This window comes from Aedes albopictus, chromosome 1 (assembly GCF_035046485.1).
Source record: "Aedes albopictus strain Foshan chromosome 1, AalbF5, whole genome shotgun sequence".
Lineage (NCBI taxonomy): Eukaryota > Metazoa > Arthropoda > Insecta > Diptera > Culicidae > Aedes > Aedes albopictus.
The window spans coordinates 166,962,253-166,978,286 of NC_085136.1; the positions used below are offsets into that span (position 1 = coordinate 166,962,253).

General features: G+C 46.1%; 1 protein-coding gene across 2 annotated transcripts in view; it reads left to right on the plus strand.

Annotated features, from left to right (window-relative positions):
• Positions 1-16,034, plus strand: part of LOC109412181 (serine/arginine repetitive matrix protein 2) — a 198,044-nt gene that overhangs the window by 79,293 nt on the left and 102,717 nt on the right. For both annotated transcript variants that reach the window (XM_029862054.2, XM_062845750.1), the window contains exon 2: positions 4,369-4,573. The gene's annotated coding sequence lies outside the window, so the exon portion shown is untranslated. The remainder of the gene's footprint in view (positions 1-4,368; positions 4,574-16,034) is intronic.

Genomic DNA, 16,034 nt, shown 5'->3' on the forward strand with positions numbered 1-16,034 from the left:
GCGGTATGTGAAAGATGGCGGGAAAGCGAAGGTAATCCTGATGGTATATATGGACGACCTTCTCGTCGCTTCTGCAAACGAAGGCGAATTAGCGAAGATCTGTGAAGGGCTGCGAGCAGATTTCGAGTTGGCGTGACTCGGAGAGTTACGTCATTTCCTCGGCGTAGAGGTACAACACACCGGCGGTGTCAACAATGTGAGTCTTCGTAATTACATCGAGAAGCTGATTACCATGTTCGGGGTGGAGGAGTGCAAGACGGCCAAGTCGCCGATGGACACCGGCTACTTAAAAGTGGCTGATACCGGAGAAGTGTTAAGGGACCCAACGTCGTATCGTAGCCTAGTAGGCGGGCCCATGTACTTAACAGTGCAGCTGCCAAGCGGGCACTCCGCTACTTGAAAGCGACCAACTTCCATCAACTGCAGCTAGGAGGAGCCAGCGAGCTCTCATCGGCTACTCCGACGCTGACTGGGCGTCGGCAGCAGACGTGCCACGTCCGGAATAGTCTTCCAATTCGGATGCGGGACAATATCCTGGACAAACCGCCACCAGTCAAGCGTCACTTTATCTTCCATGGAGGTAGAGTACCTGGCCCTCAACGAGGCGTGACAGGAAACTCTGGGAGACGTCGGCAGCAGACGTGCCACGTCCGGAATAGTCTTCCAATTCGGATGCGGGACAATATCCTGTACAAACCGCCACCAGTCAAGCGTCACTTTATCTTCCATGGAGGTAGAGTACCTGGCCCTCAACGAGGCGTGACAGGAAGCTCTGTGGCCCCGTCAACTGCTCCGTGACTTGGAAGAAGTGCAACTTGATCCCACCCTCGTGGTGCTTGTCGTTCGTGCGGTCCGAGAGGATCCGCAGAAGAGTCACGGCGGCGTAGGTGTTTGTTGCGTTGAAGACACTATAAATTACTTCTAACAAATAAATACTTACTTGCTTGAATTAGCGGATTCAGCGGCGATTCTTTACAGCAACTTCTGCGCAACAAAAACCTGCGTAGCCGTGACAACTCTGTGACAAGTGTGTTACTTGCACGGTGTGTTGTGTAGAACAACTTTATAATAAAAAATAAGTAAGTCTGAAATTTTGCCCAATCATACTTTGGGCCATTCCCTTTAATTTGCTGGGTCGGAGGAAAACATCCATCGGGGGTCTAGAACAAAAAAATTTTTTTTTGAAGATTCTTCATGCAAAGACTGTTAAAAGCGCATATTGTAAATTATTGGATCTCCTACAAATAGTCACAACTTTTTTGTCTTTGAAGATAGAACCATAAAATGTTCAGGCGTTTCGAAGTAGTATGCGTAGATCACTGTGTGAAAATTTCATTGAAATATGTTGAATGGTTTTCAAATAATAGCAAAACTGTCAAACACATTCTAAAAAAGCCGTAATGTTAGTCTTTACAAAAAACGTTATTTTCAAGAGCTGAACTGTATTAAGGCTGAAATTTTGTTTGGTTTCTCTTAGAATGAAAGTATATGCAATGAATGCATGCATTAAACCAATAAATTATTGCCTTTTTATATGCATTTGGACGCATCTTCCTTAAGTGGTGCGTATTACCCCAGAATCCCCTAAAACCGTATTCGTTAAATAAAACACATTTTATAGTTGTTTAATCCGCGCGTTAGTTTTCTCCTGGGCTCTACCTAAGCGAGAAGGGAGCACGTGATCCAAAGGGCTGGTTCTCGGTGATTCTCCAGATGACTGAGGATATCCAAAATAATCCAAATGGGTCCTGCCCGCAAAATTTATGATAAGGATTACTGGAATCTGCTACTGAGATCCGATAACACAGCGTAACAAAAATTAACTTTTGGCCTTCTCAAGAGCAAATTTATGTAACTCTGACAGATTTTGGGCCGCTGAATCCGAATCCGGGCTCAGATTTGCTCCAGCACGTCACAATTTTGAGCTATACCTCAATTTATAGGGCAAAGTATGCGATTTTGGGCTTTTTTGACTGCCAGCCATTAAGCGGAAATATTTTTTTTAAGCAATCAAAAGGTAAAATGGTCAATAGGCTCCTAAAGTCCTATCTGGATTCTTGTTTTAAACCACAATATATGGTACAAGAGTACGTATTTACTTATTTTTTGACGTTTTTATTAACCGTAGTTGAAAATATATAATATTTTTATTTTTTTAGTCTTTTGTCTCGTCCCTAGCTTATAACGCATACTTTGAGTGATTTTTTTTCACCGTGTATGTCAGATAGGAACATTTTTGAATTCCCAGTGCGAAAAATGTCGAGGTCCGTCACACAAGGTTGACCTCAAGTTATTATTATTATTATTATCATTTATTTATGACACTTTACACTACGACAGTGCATTCGTGTCAGGCAATAAAAAACTAATTACAATACTTCCTTATGAATTTATCAGTTCGCATTTTTCGCTTATTGCATTTAACTATCCACCCATCTACGTCATCCGGAGCTGGATCAGGGCCTGAATCCAAATCGCTATCCACGTCTATAACGATGTTAACAACAGGTCCGGTCATCATAGTATCATCAATCGCGACGGTCGCATCGGTCGATGCAGTTGCTCCGACAGTGTCTGCTTTCCGATCTGCCTTTTTCTGGGGCGCTGGGTTGATCTCGGGTGAGCAAAGTCGACGAACACTCCGTTTCACAGCATTCGTGTTCGATTCGCGGCTACTCACTTCGGTTGCGGTGTTGGTCATTCGAGTGTGGTTGTCGGCCGTATTGAATAGGAGGACATCGTTTGGAGGTTGCTTTTGTTGCGCTTGTTGGACATCGCGTTGTAAAGCCGATTTTGGTGCTAGGGCTTCTTGTTCTTTTGCTGCAGCTTCACTGCACTTTTGTTTTGGGTGTGCTCTTCTGTCGCACTGGCGGCACGTACGAATTTGAGTACGGTAAGAGACTGTAGCTACGTCATCGCAAATTTTGATATACGATGGTATATGTTTATCAAGTTCTATCCGCACCACACGGACGCCATTTGGTATACCGGGAAAATGTTTCTTCCACAGTTCCCTTGCAACAGATTTCACTTTGCCATATCGTATCATATAATCTGCAACTACTTCATTCGGAACATCTGGCGGGAGATCATGGACACGGACATTTGTTGCGCTGTCTTCTATGAACACTGGAACATTGAACTTTTTGTCCGCTGCCATCATGAAGTGCTTAAGGTGATGAGAAGCGGCTATGCGTTCGGCTGTCTCTAAGTTGCGCATCTCCAGGAGAGCACAATTTCGAGTGGAGTGTAACTGGACATTTTTGACGAAAGATAAATCAATTTCCAGTTTTTCGTTGAGGAATTTTGCGATGTTCCCCGCACTTGGTCGTACGGGAAGCACACTAAAATCGATGACCAATGTGTTTTTCCGTGCGGTGGCCATTGTTAATAGCGATACCACAGCGATAATCGAACCGAACGAAAGACGACCGGCCCGATTGAACGTCGGCTGACAACTGTTGACCTCAAGTGTCAAAGTAGAACTATTTACCATTTTACTTATTTCGAATTTTCTCATTATTCCTTTGTTTTTCATGTTCGAGTAAAGTACAATTCCGATTAGAATACCATGCTTGATCGTATTATTCAATATAAGCGAGATTTCGTCTTTAATTTTAGGACCCTATTAACCTCCAAATTAACGACTCATGCAAAATATTTTGTTTTACCAAACCAAATTTGATAGATTTAAGTATTTTATGTTAGTAAGTAAACTTGCATGCAACTTTTAGAGGGTGACTTGTATGGGAAATATCGTACCTATCATAAATCACTTAAAACTATCAAATTCGATTTGGTAAAACGAAATATTTTGCATGAGTCGTTAATTTAGATGGTAATTGAGCAATTTATCTTTTGATTGCTTAAAAAAAATATGTCCATGCTTAGCCAAAAAACGTCCAAAATCGCATATTTTGCCCTATAAATTTGGATATACCTCAAAGTTCTGACGTGCTGGAGCAAATCTGAGCCCAGAGTCGAATTCAGCGGCCCAAAACCTGTCAGAGGCACATAAGTTTGCTCTTGAGACAAAAAAATGTTGCGCTGTGTAATCTGTACTCTGCATATCAGAGCACTTTCGAGCTAAAAGAGTTCCAGTTTTGTTAACCAATGCCAACGGGTTTTGGTTAAAATTTATCTCTTGCTGACTGGCTTTTGATCGATGGCTTGTAGGGCCTTGTTTCAACCCCCCTAACTTTCCAGAAGACCAGGCAAACGGCAAAAGTGGCAATCGAGAACTGTCAAATCGTATAAAAATCACTTTCAGTGTAAGATTACCTATATTATTCTGTGGAGCCACCATGCTTTTTAGTCTCCTCATTGTGTAGCCACCATTAGGAATTTTATTTTTCTTTATCATTTCAGGGCACGTGAAAAATAATATCGTTGTGTTAGTGAAAAACGTATAAAAGTTCGTGTAAATTCATCGATGGTGTGTATTGGATCAGCCTACGAGCGCTGCAATCTGTAAAGTAGTTAATACTGAACGCTGAAACGATAGTGCTGTACAATTAATGACTCATCAAGAGAGCTGTTTTGAACAATTGTAAGGTCCAATTTGATGTTTTAGGTAAGTACTACACGTTTGGTATCAAAATATATCATATTATTCATATTGTACATGGATTTTACTCGACAGATGGATACTTGATTTTGAGATGAGTTACATTCTTTACAATCTGTTACTATAGTAGATTTCTTATGTTACACAGCGAAACATTTTTTTTTGTCTCAAGAGCAAACTTATGTGTCTCTGACAGATTTTGGGCCGCTGAATCCGAATCCGGGCTCAGATTTGCTCCAGCACGTCACAATTTTGAGTTATACCTCAATTTATAGGGCAAAATATGCGATTTTGGGCTTTTTTGGATGCCAGCCATTAAGCATAGAAATATATTTTTTAAGCAATCAAAGGATAAATTGGTCAATTAAAATCTAAATTCACGACTCATGCAAAATATTTCGTTTTACAAAATCAAATTTGATAGATTTAAGCATTTTATGTCAGTATGTAAACTTGCATGCAACTTTTGGAGGGTGACTTATGAGTATGGGAAATATCGTACCTAACAAAAATCGCTCAAAACTATCAAATTCGATTTGGTAAAATGAAATATTTTATATGAGTCGTTAATTTTTCCAATTTTTCCTTTGATTAGTTAAAAAAAATATGTCCATGCTTAATGGTTTGCAGTCAAAAAAGTCCAAAATAGCATATTTTGCCCTATAAATCGAGGTATAGCTCAAAATTGTGATGTGTTGGAGCAAATCTGAGCCCGGATTCGGATTCGGCCCAAAATCTGTCAGAGACACATAAGTTTGCTCTTGAGACAGACCAAAAGTCAATTTTTGTTACGCTGTGTTATTGGTATTTGCTCCTCTTTTAATAGAACAATGAGTCGGGTATGAACACAACTGTAACTCGCTAAAGCCAAACCGAACGAAAACATTTAAACCTGTTTTAAGAGTGATCTAGAATTTTGAATTAAGCCTCAAGTGAAATAATTATCTATAACCGAAACAATGCCATTTATTATTATAATATTGCCTCAAGCTTACATGAGCAAAGAGTATTAGTGCACACAATAACTGCCAATTCCAATTCAGTGACAAAACCGAACACATGATTGTTTTCTAAATTCCAATCTCAATAACAATATTATCGTGAAAAATCCCACTTCAGGCTCGACTATAGCAACAGGCGGCAAAACGGAACAAAATCATAAAATGAATAACTTATACCTAAATACATTTGCCGCACGTCGTCGTTCAGCAATTTTATTGGCTTCCCTTGCCTTTCTGGAAAGCTTCCACATCTCGTTAAAGCTCTATCCCTGTGGTGGGTGATCCGCAATACCGCATTTATTTTGGCACACACGCGGCAAATTCAATGATTGCCATGAATCGTTCTTCCTTCGATATAAATTTCCCTCCGTTTTCCCCGTCTTTTCCGTTCATCCAGCAAACCTCCTCCAGCCGCGCCCACACGCTGACTTGTGGTGATGATCGCAAGAAACCGTTCCAGAACGTGAAAAACGTCTAATGCGCCCTATTTATTTCCTGTCACGCGTCGCATGTACGAACTGAGAACGAGACAACACAAAAGTGGAAGATCTAACATTAAAATATGTAATAAAAAAGAAGAATTATTCAAAAGACGTACGATATCCTTTAGATTTGTCTTTCAATGACTTTTTGCTTTTAATTGATGTTTCTTCTTATTCTCCTTCCTGGCTCTACGATTCCACTTAGTGTTCTTAGTATTTTCCACAGTTATTAATTGAAGGGATTGCCTGCCATTGCTTGAATTTTTATATTTGTGAAACATTGTTCGACCGGAATGGGACTCGAATAATCGCGACGCGTCGTCTATGGTCAACTGGAGACCATGAGGCCGTCAATAAAACCGGCTTGCTCATCTCCATGAAACCCAAGCGTGCCAAGGATGGATGTGACGTTCGAAGACAACACAGTGGAAATCAAGCGTGGCGGCGAGGTCGTTGCCACCAGTAACTTGTTCGGGAAATTGTACGTACTGAACGCAATTCCGGAGCGCGAATCGATGAAAGAAAGACCTAGTCTGCCTACCGATAAACGAAAACTAGCTGTGGCATCGGATGAGATTCAACTACATAGGCAAGAGTGGTCTCGAAGCTCTGATGAGCGACGAGGTAGCGTTGGAAAGTTCCCGGCATTACTGCTGAGACCTTGGTACGATGGTGGAGTACACCATTTCCCACAACCCGCAGCAAAACGTTGTGAGTGAGCGTTCAAATTGTGCAATCCATGCAATTTTATGGAATGAGAAAATCTGCTAATCAGGTACCCAAGAGCACTAAAATCTCATTCTCTCTCTTCCTTACCTTCACGGTATGCCCGTTAGGGATGACTTCGAGAAGGGGGACCGTACATGAGTACTCTCTATTGGCAGGCGTTCCACCAGCTACCGCCTTAAATTGTCCTCTCTCCCTGGAAGCTTGGGCCTTGGCTGGTACTTCAGACTACTCGTTGGACTCAAGTTCCGGGATAAGGAGGAGGTGGTATTTGCCATTTGGACAACTTGCTGTTGGTCAGCCCGCCATTTCCTCTGTAGTTCAAATACGATGCTGGAGACCGCGGAGCTAACGCAATCCCATTTGTCCGCCCCCGTACACATTTCATTTCATTTATTTAGTATTACATCAAATTCAAGATAAAACTGAATCAACAATATTTCTCCATAATACACGGTTCGTGGCTGCCGCTCTCCATCCTCGGTCGCGCCCGATGCTCGCCAAGTCACGCTCCACCTGGTCCGCCCATCGTGCTCTCTGCGCTCCACGCCTTCTTGTGCCAACCGGATCAGTTGCAAACACCAGCTTTGCAGGGTTGTTGTCCGGCATTCTTGCAACATGCCCTGCCCACCGTATCCTTCCGGCTTTGGCCACCTTCTGGATGCTGGGTTCGCCGTAAAGTGCAGCGAGCTCGTGGTTCATCCTTCTCCGCCACACGCCGTTCTCCTGCATACCGCCGAAGATCGTTCTTAGCACGCGTCGCTCGAAAACTCCGAGTGCTTGTAGGTCCTCCTCGAGCATGGTCTATGTCCCGTTCCCCTTAGAGGATCACCGGTCTTATTAGCGTTTTGTACATGGTGCATTTGGTGCGTGGGTGAATCTTTTTCGACCGCAGTTTCTTCTGGAGCCCGTAGTAGGCCCGACTTCCGCTGATGATGCGCCTCCGAATTTCACGGCTCACGTTGTTGTCAGCCGTCAGTAAGGATCCGAAGTAGACGAATTCCTCCACCACCTCGAAAGTATCCCCGTCTATCGTAACATTACTACCCAGACGGATCCGGTCGTGTTCGGTTCCGCCTACCAGCATGTACTTTGTTTTTGAGGCATCCACCACCAGTCCGACCTTTGCTGCTTCGCGTTTCAGGCAGGTGTACAGTTCTGCCACCGTTCCAAATGTTCTAGCGATAATGTCCATGTCGTCCGCAAAGCACACAAATTGACCGGATTTTGTGAAAATCGTTCCCCGGCTGTTGAGCCCGGCTCGTCGCATCACACCTTCCAGAGCGATGTTGAAGAGTAGACATGAGAGTCCATCACCTTGTCTCAGTCCCCGGCGAGATACGAATGAACTGGATAGTTCACCCGAAACCCTTACGCAGTTTTGCACACCGTCCATCGTTGCTTTAATCAGTCTAGTCAGCTTCCCAGGAAAGCCGTTTTCGTCCATGATTCTCCATAGCTCTGCGCGGTCGATACTGTCGTATGCCGCTTTGAAGTCGATGAACAGGTGATGCGTTGGTACCTGGTATTCACGGCATTTCTGGAGGATTTGCCGTACGGTAAAGATCTGGTCCGTTGTCGACCGGCCGTCGATGAAGCCGGCTTGATAACTTCCCACGAACTCATTTGTTTTAGGTGACAGACGACGGAAGATAATCTGGGATAGCACTTTGTAGGCAGCATTCAAAATAGTGATCGCCCTGAAGTTCTCACATTCTAAATGGTCGCCTTTCTTGTGAATGGGGCAGATTACCCCTTCCTTCCACTCCTCCGGTAGCTGTTCGGTTTCCCAGATCCTGACTATGAGCCGATGCAGACAGGTGGCCAACTTTTCTGGGCCCATCTTGATGAGTTCAGCTGTGATACCATCCTTACCAGCTGCTTTGTTGGTTTTGAGCTGGTGAATGGCATCCTTAACTTCCCTCAGCGTGAGAGTTGGTTCATTTCCGTCCTCCGCTGCACTGGCGTCGTCGTTTCTTCCGTTGCCTTGGGCTCCCGTGCCTACGTTCTCCACGCCGTTCAGGTGCTGATCGAAGTGCTGCTTCCACCTTTCGATCACCTCACGTCCGTCCGTCAAGAGGCCTCCATCTTTATCCCTGCATATTTCGGCTCGCGGCACGAAGCCGTTGCGGGATGCGTTGAGCTTCTGATAGAACTTCCGTGTTTCTTGGGAACGGCACAGCAGTTCCATTTCTTCACACTCCGCTTCTTCCAGGCGGCGCTTTTTCTCCCGAAAGAGGCGGGTCTGCTGTTTCCGCTTCTGTTTGTATCGTTCCACGTTCTGTCGAGTCCCTTACTGAGCATTACCGCCCTCGCTGCGTTCTTCTCCTCCAAAACCGTTCTGCACTCTTCGTCGAACCATTCGTTCCGTCGATTCCGTTCCACGTACCCGATGGTGCTCTCGGCTGCGTCGTTGATGGCTGCTTTCACTGTACTCCAGCAGTCCTCTAGAGGGGCCTCATTGAGCTCGCCCTCGTCTGGCAACGCGGCCTCGAGATTCTGCGCGTATGCTGAGGCGACATCCGGTTGCTTCAGTCGCTCTAGGTTGTACCGTGGCGGTCGCCGGTACCGTACATTGTTGATGACGGAGAGTTTTAGACGCAGTTTGACCATCACCAGATAGTGGTCGGAGTCGATGTTGGCGCCACGATAGGTCCTGACATCGATAATGTCGGAGAAGTGCCGTCCGTCAATCAGAACGTGGTCGATTTGAGATTCCGTCTGCTGTGGTGATCTCCAGGTGTAACGATAAGGGAGGCTGTGTTGGAAAAAGGTGCTACGTATGGCCATATTTTTGGAGGCGGCGAAATCAATGAGTCGTAGGCCGTTTTCGTTCGTCTGCTGGTGGGCGCTGAACTTACCAATCGTCGGTCTGAATTCCTCCTCCTGGCCTACCTGAGCGTTCAAATCTCCTATGATGATCTTGACGTCGTGGCTTGGGCAGCGATCGTACTCGCGTTCGAGCTGCGCGTAAAATGCGTCCTTGTCATCATCAGTACTTCCGGAGTGTGGGCTGTGCACGTTTATTATGCTGAAGTTGAAGAATCGGCCCTTGATCCTCAACCTGCACATTCTTTCGTCGATCGGCCACCAACCGATCACGCGCCTCTGCATATCGCCCATCACGATGAAAGCTGTTCCCAGCTCGCGTGTGTTGCCGCAGCTCTGGTAGATGGTATGATTACCTCTAAACGTTCGCACCATGGATCCTGTCCAACACACCTCCTGCAGCGCTACGATGCCGAACCCGCGATCCTTCAGTAGATCGGCGAGTATGCGGGTGCTCCCAATGAAATTGAGAGATTGGCAGTTCCACGTACCGAGTTTCCAATCGCAAGTCCTTTTTGTTCGCTGGGGTCGTTGCCGTTGGTCTCGGTTCGTATTATTCTGTTGCTGATTTTCCGTTACAATGGTTTTTTACGGCTGGCTCGTAGGGCCTGACACCAACCCCCTACTTTCCGGAGGACCATAGTGCACAGTTGAGCTTAGAGTCCTTCCCTGGCACTCGGACGTAGATCAGCCGCCCCTAACATGGGGATCAGACGCTGTTGTGAGCCGCTCCTCCTGGAGAACAGACGCTCAGGTTTGCCGAAGCAAACCCCCCCTTCCCTGTCAGCCTACGACCAAAGTTCCCACCGGGGTTGGTTACCCGATCTTCCCTAAGGTTGCTCATAGTTTCCGGCCGGTACCGCGTGGAGGTAGGGATAGGAGTTGCTGGGCAGAGGCTAGTGGATCACAATGGGATCTGAATTGCGCAGCATACCCAGCCCCCGTACACATCCTTTCAACAATGTTGTCCGGAGTGATATCTCTACCGCATATCTCTTGCATACTCGATCTTTGTTCCACAAAGCGTGAACATTCAAAGAGCACATGCTCCGCGATCTCGTCGCAGTCTTCGCATGCTGGACATGGGGAGCCTGCATGTCCAAATCTGTGCAGATATCATCTATAGCACCCATGACCTGACAGAAATTGTGTAAAGTGAAAGTTCACTTCGCCACGGGACCAGCTATTCCTTCTGCCACTTCAACATAGACAATGTTCTGGCGATCCGTTTCGCGCATCTTATGCTGCGTCGCTCGAAGCACACTTCGTCCTCTGTCCCCACTAGTGCTATGCGCATCATGTCCGCTAGAACGCACACCGCGTCCTTTGAGACCGTGTGACATGCGCTGACCACCTTAAGGCACCTTTGGATTGACCACTGGCGCATTCGACCATCCAGTGTATGGAGACCGCTTCTGTCACGACTCGTGACTCACGAGCAGCTTACGCTTACTCGAGCCTATTGCCGAGCATTTTGCTATTATCTTTGACAATACCATTATCGCTATGCTTGCCCTTTTGCATATTCTATGTGGCTTCCGAATTTCAGCTTATCGTCGATCATGACCTCCAATTGCTCCAGTGAGTGCACCCGCCTGTGGTGACCACTGCCAGTTTTTCAGACTTACGGTTGTTTAGCACCACCATCTCCGTTTTGTGGTGCGCGAGTGCCAACTGTCTCGACTTCAATCAGCCCTCCACTATGTTAATTGCGTGCGTTGCTGTCAGTTCCATTTCCTCTATCGACTCACGTTTACCTCCGCTTGACATTGTTTTTTTTGCTGAGTAGTCTGCACTGTTCCGCCGGTTGCTGGAACGAGTTTGGCAGTGTTTGAAGTGGATTTAACACCACCAGCCACTCATGCACCACGATGCCCGCTGAGGCCAACTCTTAGTTGATCCGCTCGAACCGTAGCAGTTGCTCTTCCACGGGTTTGCTGTATTTCATCACGGCCAGTTGCTTCAGTAGATAAAACTGACTAGATATTCCTTTCTTCGCAAACACTCCACCAGCAACGATTTGCAACGTGCTTCCAGAAGTTTCTGCTCCGCCAGTTTTGTCTCTTTACGCGCCTTCTCCTGCGCCGTATGCATGTTATCCACTCGAAATTCCAGGATTTCATCCGCATCTCTCCGAATACAGTAGATTAGCTGTCGCTCCAGTAAGGTAAGGGTTCCAATTCGAGAAGTTCTTGCCGTTGAAAAGATAAGGCTTCGTTTCCGCTTTCGTGATCTCCAGGTGTAACAATAAGGCAGCCTGTGTTGGAAGTAGGTACTACGAAGGACTATATTCTTGAAAGCGGTGAAACCATGTCGTTAGTCGCATGCCGTTTTTGTTCATCAGCATCTGGGCGAAGCACTTTTCAATCGTAGGTCTAAGTTCTCGGTCTTGGCCTAACTGAGCGTTTGAATTGCCTATAATGATCTTGATGTTATGGCTTGCGCAATGGCCGTACATGCAGACGCTTACTTCCTGGGTGTAGGCTATGGACGTTAATTATACTGAAGTTGAATATTCGGCCCTTGACCCTCAACTTGCACATTCTTTTGTCGATCGGCCACCAACTGATCGTGTGCCACTGTACATATTGTCTATACGGTTGGTATCAAGACCGACATTTAATCAAAAACTGCCATTTTCTTGGTCCACAAGTGTCGCAACTGTTTCGCATCTAGTGCGTTGTGTTGCTGACAACGACGGGAAGGATGCGCACTACTTTTGACATGCTTCAAAAACGTCGCGAGTTGGGTCGCGTCGCGACTTGATTGTGCGAAGTCCGGTTTGGTGGCGGCCCGACAATATATATCGATGGAAGCTGTTCTCGGCTCGCGTGTGCTCTGGTAGCGCTTTTCGGAGGACCACAGTTGAGCTTAGACTGCTTAGAGTGCTTTGGTTTTGGCACTTGAATATGGGGAACAAACGTTGTTGTGAGCCACTCCTAGCCAGGGGGATTGATTACTCGATCTTCCCTGAGGTTGCTCACAACCCGGCTGGGTGCACGAGAAGATATGGATATAAGTTGCTGGGAAGAGGTTAATGACCTCGATGGGAGCTGTAATACGACTTTACCTTGGTGGATATACATAATACTTAGCCCTCCTAGGATGTTAAGTTTATCGCACCACGCTGTGGTAGTGCCCGTTCAGTATGCTTGTCTGGGTCATATTAAAAAAAAAGACACCATCTTCAGCCAGAGGCTGTACAGACTGAACAAAACTTAACACTAGACAACGGACACGACATACATTACGAGCACCAGTGGATACGAGGAAGAAACATTTCTTGCGAAAAGTTTCATCACTCGGAGCGGGAATCGAACCCTCACTCCTTGGCATGGTACGGCTATACGCTTGGCGACGCTAGAGTTAAGTGATTGAACTCATGGATGAATGGAAGAAATGAAATTAAAATTAAAAAAAAGGTATTGGATGCAATAAAATGCATTTCTTTTGAATCAAGATCAATATGCTTGATAGGCTTCAACGGTTTTCTTTAATTTTCCTTGAACTCTTACAAAGCCTTGAGGTTGCCATGAAAACCACTTTTAATATTTATTTCCAGTTATGGTGCTCTCTCCCCCATTGTCGGAAAATGTTATCAGCAACAATAAACAAGCATGCTCGTTGAATAACCAAGCTGCGAAGCTTCAAAATTCCTGGCTTCCAGTTTACCTCATCCTCCTCCTCTTCCTCGACGCTGCCAGATGTCTCTGAGCATGATGAATATACATTTCATTAAATTTAAATTTAATTAGTCCATCAAGTTGCTAAATTCCCAAGAATCGCGAAACAAAACCCAACGTAAGCAGCTGATGGCAAAAAGGACAGGTAGCAGTTTGGTCTCGCACGGTGCATGTTTTTCGTCCGCGGACGTCGTCTTTTCCCTTCGACGCGCATCTAACCAGATTTTCTTCAGCTTCCACCATCTTCACCACCACCGAAGCTGACGACGCGACGTTAGTCGGATGGTTTCCATAGGAGCTGCTGAATATTTTAGATGCCAAGAAATTTAATTCATTAGCGGCCTTTTGCTTTTATCGCCGCCGCTGCTGCTACTGCTTCTGCTGCTACTATACTAGACAGAGGCACTTTGCGTTGCAGCGGAAGCTCTGCGTGGGTGATGGATGAATGTTAATGTAGTTTCATTTCAACGGGTATCGCCAAAAACATTTTTGTTCACGTGACAACCACTTAACACTACATTTAGTGAGACCTCGACATAAGTCCATAATTCCCAAAACCATATAAAAGCTTTACAATAATTTTGGTATGACAATCTGCCTTGCTAGACTGTAAGTCCTTAAGCTGTTTTGACGGGATAATTCAGGTGGGAAGTTATGACGAGCATATGGTCGTCTATCGCAATTGCATCGTTGCACTTCAAGCGGGAGCTCTATTTTAAGCGATAACTCTTACCGGTATGAAAATAGGTGCCGTTACGGCTCTGCAACCTAGTGGTAATCAATCCACGGTAAAATCAACTTTAACTTTGATAGCGTCCTTCAGCGATAGTTCACCAACAGTGGGCGGACTAGTTGTAGGCTTGTTGAATACCCGGCCGGAATAACCGACGGCCGATTCATTAACGGTGGTCCAAGTGGGTGGTGAATGTGGAGTGGAGGTTGTGGAGATCGAGGGTCTGAGCCATCGATTCCAAGAAAATACCGGCTGGCCACGGGTATCTGTGGGTCAAGATGAGTGTTGCAGGAATTAGGTCATGCAGTTTTTGAGTAGAAAAGGAATATCGTTATCATAGCGGACACATACCATGAACCCATGAAAGTAAACGGGATCTTCATTTGGTCGAAGTGGTCGATCGAGCGATGCACGCTGATACTGGACTGTATGACGACCGTGCTGACAGGGTGAAGGCCGGTGGTAATAGCGGGTGAGCGGGTCAGATCCTGTTACAGGCACTGGCCATGCTAGATGTTGACCTGGCTAATGTTGAAGAAGAGCGAAATGAGCGACGGGTGGTGTTCGCCTGCTTTGAAGGGCTTCCGTTAAAGTGCCACTGTGAATATGTAGGGTTTTGCCTACAGGTTCATTATGGCCAAGACGAAAGGTGTAATGACTCCTACCGAGCAGTTTCCAGAGATGTTGGAGTGGATCATCAGGGGGTTTTCCGCGTCATGATCTTAGTCCTCGGCCTCCATTCGTAGGACAGCTGGGGACTGGGGCTGGCGATGAGGAGAAGGTTATAGGTGAGGAACTTGCGGGGATAGCAAAGTCCCTTATCGTAAATGCAGCCCTAGGCCCGGACGAAGTTCCGAGCCAGGCCTTTTTTTTTTTTTTTTTAAAGACACGGACACGTTCAATGCTTCCAGTGAGCTTTTCGCTCTTTGAAGGAAGCACGACACTAGACAACGGACTAGCATGCAACGCCCAGTGGCCTTAAACGTAGCTATTGCAGAAGCTCCCAGGATGTTCAGGTTTGCTATGCAGAAATGCCTGGACGATTAAGTATTCCCGCAACCAGTTCGGCTTCCAGAAGGGAAGGTCGACCGTAGACGCTATTTTGTCAGTTACAAAGTTCGCCGAGATAGCGCTCCAGCATAAGAGGAGGGGAATTCGCTACTGTGCAGTAGTGACTCTGGATGTAAGTAACGCCGATGCGCTCCTCTTTCTGGAATACCCGGGTACCTGTACATTATTCTCGGAAGTTACTTCCATAATTGAGTATTTGTTTACGAGATGTTACAGAGATTGGTCGGAAGTGCTTTCACATAACCTTAGAGGTCTGTCTCATAAGGCTCCGTCCTGGGTTACGAAATGTTATGAAATGTCATGTACAACGACATGTTGAGGTTTGAGTTCCCGGTGGGAGTGGCAATCGTCGGCTTCGCTGATAACATTACCGAGAAAGTCAACGGTGAATCAATCGAAGAAGTGGATTTGACTGCAGCCCACTCGATTGCAGTTGTGGAGGAGTGGATGAGCTGCAGGAAACTGTAATTGGCGCACTACAAAACTGAAGTGGTGGTTGTGGACAACCGAATGTCGGAGCAGCAAGCGGTGATCAGTGTGGGCGATTGCACACGTCGAAGCATTCCGTCAAACACGGGGAGCAATGATCGACGATAAGCTTACCTTTGGTAGTCACGTTGAATATGCCTGCATGAGAGCTTCCACAGCTATAGTGGCACTGCCCCGGATGATCTCCAGCTCTGCGGTCACAATTGTGCGGTGCAACGTACCGTGACGATGCACTTTGCGTCATTATTGGTATGGTGTCTATGTGCATCCTTATCGAGGAGAACATAGACTACTTCGAAATGCGCTGCACTAGAGGCATACGCAAGACTGCCAGCTTGGCCTCCATGGTCAAATGGCATCGTGCGTGGGACAGTTCCACTGAAGGAAGGTGGACCCTCAGGTTGATTACGATAGTAGATAGTTGGGTTAACAGGCGCCGAGGAGAAGTAACAT